This window comes from Salvia miltiorrhiza, unplaced genomic scaffold, assembly GCF_028751815.1.
Source record: "Salvia miltiorrhiza cultivar Shanhuang (shh) unplaced genomic scaffold, IMPLAD_Smil_shh fragScaff_scaffold_43:::fragment_2:::debris, whole genome shotgun sequence".
NCBI classification, from domain to species: Eukaryota; Viridiplantae; Streptophyta; class Magnoliopsida; order Lamiales; family Lamiaceae; genus Salvia; species Salvia miltiorrhiza.
The window spans coordinates 6,412-10,000 of NW_026651460.1; the positions used below are offsets into that span (position 1 = coordinate 6,412).

At 34.5% G+C, this 3,589-nt stretch overlaps 1 long non-coding RNA gene across 1 annotated transcript; it reads right to left on the reverse strand.

Moving 5' to 3' along the window:
* Positions 1–285: 285 nt before the first annotated feature.
* Positions 286–3,217, reverse strand: LOC131002980 (uncharacterized). The gene is made up of 3 exons (XR_009094492.1): positions 2,995–3,217; positions 983–1,045; positions 286–467 (listed from the first exon to the last, which is right to left on the reverse strand). It is a non-coding gene; the product is annotated as an uncharacterized LOC131002980 (long non-coding RNA).
* Positions 3,218–3,589: the final 372 nt, after the last annotated feature.

Sequence of the window (3,589 nt, forward strand, 5' to 3'; positions counted from 1 at the left end):
GTACCCCGAGCTTTTTCCCTGTCGCAGCCCGAAATCCCGACGCTAGTAATAGCGGGGTACGAGTATCGGTACGACTATTTTTAAAGAATAAAAGATAAGATGTATAGGCCAAGCATCAAGCGGAAGCTCGCATCAAAAGGTGTTAAGGAAATCATCATAAATGAACCCAAGGGTAAAATCGTCAACGTCTTTATAACTTTTTAATTATCAGGAATTTCACGAACAAAAACAAAGCGGGTATAGCTCATTTTTCATAAGGAAGCATAATATGCAGAGTATCGCAGCAAAAGGCAAATCGATTATATGTATGAAGACACATAACCGTGAGTAAATTGCTTGATTTCAAAAGAAAACAAAGTATCTCAATCCTCAAGACTCTATTAACATGAAGGCAATACGGAAATATAATTACATCGATTGAAACGTTTCCCCCACTAGCACCAGACCAATCTCGCTCCTCGCTTAGCCTGCACATTTAGAAATACATGCAGGGCGTGAGTACATAATACTCAGTGAGCAAATGCCGAAAAACAAGAAAGGTGCTCCTAGAGCTATAAATTGAACTTGCCACAGTTTTAAGCAAATCACAGGGATTTTAGTATAAATAAACCTGTGAAAGCTGAATCTCAAACATATGCATCATAAATATTCAAATGAACGATTGCGCAATCAAAATACTCAACATGTAAGTACCACATCTACAATTTATCACCAAAGGTACCGAGAAGTAGGCCTCCCTCTCGAGTACCGTGACCGGCCGACCCGAAGACGGCTCACAGTCACCTCTGTGCACAAAATCCCGCTTGTGGCAGGACCGAATTCGTCTCATCAGTAGAGGGTAACATACAAGCTCAACATCAAAAATTGGCAAGTCAAACAGTTCTCAAATATCATTTATCTCAAATAATTTGATAAACTCATAACATCATCAAATCATTTTAGAAAGCTCATACGTTATATGTATACTCAAAATATTGCCCACCTGAAGTCCTTCGCTAATCTTGGAAAGAAAATCAGGCAACTTACTTCTTCGTCTCGCTCGGGCCTTCATATATCATCATCACATCGTCATCGTCATCGAAGGTTCATGTGATAAAACAAACCTTAGTCAGAAACTCAATTTCTAAATCCAATCTCATCTTAAACTATAACTTCTCACTCCACATCTATATACCCAATAAAACTCAATCCCTAGGTATACTCGGCTTCTAAGGATTCACACGTCCTATTTTCGACTTAACTCTCAATTTGGCTCAAACTCATAGCAATCAAGCACATAGACAAATATAAACACTTAAGCATATGAAAAACACACATAGACAAGTCAAAAACAAACTTCACTCTGCACTGACTCAACTTTAAAACCTCACCAGACTCTGTACCGAACTCCCCTGGAGTCGTAACGTATACCAAAAGAAACCACTTTGAGTCTAGTTTCATTTAAAAAAAAGTAGGATCAAAAACTCCAAGTATGTTAGGAGATATGACTGTTTTACTACAGTCTACCATATTCGGCAGTGTTTAGCAACCGAAAAGTTTGATTTTTGAAAAATAGTAAACGTTGTCAAAAAGGTCTGAAATTTTGTGGGTACTTAGCTAAGACACTCAGGCCTCAACCATAAAAAGTTTGGTTCCAGAATGCTAAGGAAAGCTACTGGAAAAGGTAACTCTATTAGCTACTCACCGAACAATTCGGCAGAACGTAGCAGTTTTGGTTTTGCATTTTATACAAATAGTAAACGAAGTCCAAATGACTTGAAAGTTTACCGGTATGCTCAAGACTCTCAAATATACCTATCATAAAATTTTCAGGGTGTTTGGGTATCAAAAACCTCTCTAAAACAGTATGTCAGTGCGTCGTGAAAAAACGACTCCGAATCATACACACAAGCAAACATGCTCAACTCAACATTTATTCAAAGCAAACCCATCAAAGCTCATTTTAAGCATTTAAAGCACTTAAAAACATTCAAGTACAACACAAATACTCATAGTAATCAATCTCGACTCTTTTCTTTCATCATCAACTCAAATCTCATGGAAAACATTTCAACGAACGCATCAAACAAATTCTCTTTTCAATTTCATGCTCGAAAATACTCAAATACTCAAATATGATCTTTTACATCATATAACTCATTATTCATATATTCATTCTCTTTTTATCATGTAAACTATATTTTAATGAAAATCCATGTATCAACATAAAACTCTTAACAAAACATGGCAAAAGTTCACATAATGATCATAGAGCAATTTGACCTCATTTTATCAAGCATCAAACTCACATCATACAAGAACTCAAAAACTCATACAAACTAAACTAAGCCAAAATTTTATTTAGCCTACAATAGACTTATTCAAAGATACAAAGACACTACTATCATGCTTAAAAACATATATCTTAAGCCAAAATCACTTAATAGCACATAGATCAAAAGGTCCTAATTTTTATTAAACTAACTCTTTGAAAATTTTATAAACACATATGAATCTTTAATCTATTCATAGATCTTTCATTTTTAATCAATTAATCACACATATAAACCATCAATTTACATATACGGGCATATATACACATATCCCTAATTTTAGTAAACTAACTCACATCAAAATCATCCATTGACATCATATACCCAAAATACTCCATCAATCATCATCATATACATCTCATGGACTCATTTACATCATCAATTCATCATTTAAATCATTGACTCAAAAGTTCCCATTTTTGGGTAAACTAAACTCCATCGAAGTTTCACATCTCAAGGCACATATTTCACAACACACATCAATCATCAACACACATCATGTAAATCTCATTTTTCACTCCTAATCAAGAAAAGAAAAAGAAAAATTTTTGAAGGGGTGAAGACCCACTTTTTTCGAAAATTTAAGAAATAGGGAGGGGGTGATTTTCTTGCTTCAATCTTTCAAGAATACATACACACAACATCCTTCAAGCAAGATTTAAGGAAAAACATGGTCACTTACCCAAATTCTTACCAAAGTTCACACTTTCTCACTCTAACTTTGGGGCTCTTCTTCAAGGATTCTCTTGATTATAAGTGGCTAGAAAGTGTTTATGGAATATTTTAGAGTGAATTGAGGTGTTTGGTATAAATTTTGGAAGCTCCAAAGGTCTCTTCAATGGAGGAAAATGGAGGAAAGTGAGAGATGAGGGAGAAGAGGGGTGGCCGAAAATGGTGAGTGAGGGAGAGAGAAAATATTTGGAAAGATTGTAATTGATCTTGTGATCTTTAAAGAAGATTTTGAGATCTTATGGAATCTTGATCTCTCTCTCTCTAATCTCTACATTCCCTCTCTAATCTCTACACTCTCTCAATTTGTGGTATTTAGTCACATGCTTAAGAAATTAAAATAATAGTGTGAGAAGGGTGATTAAATATAAATCACAATAATTATGGAAATGTTACTCATTAATAAAATACTATGACATAATTATTCATGTGACCAAATAAATAATTATGGCACCAATATTAGTGCACTCACTCAATTATAATATTCCTCATCATAGGAAAAATAATTTAAAAATATTTTGCTTTGGAAAATTTTCCATAAACCGGCA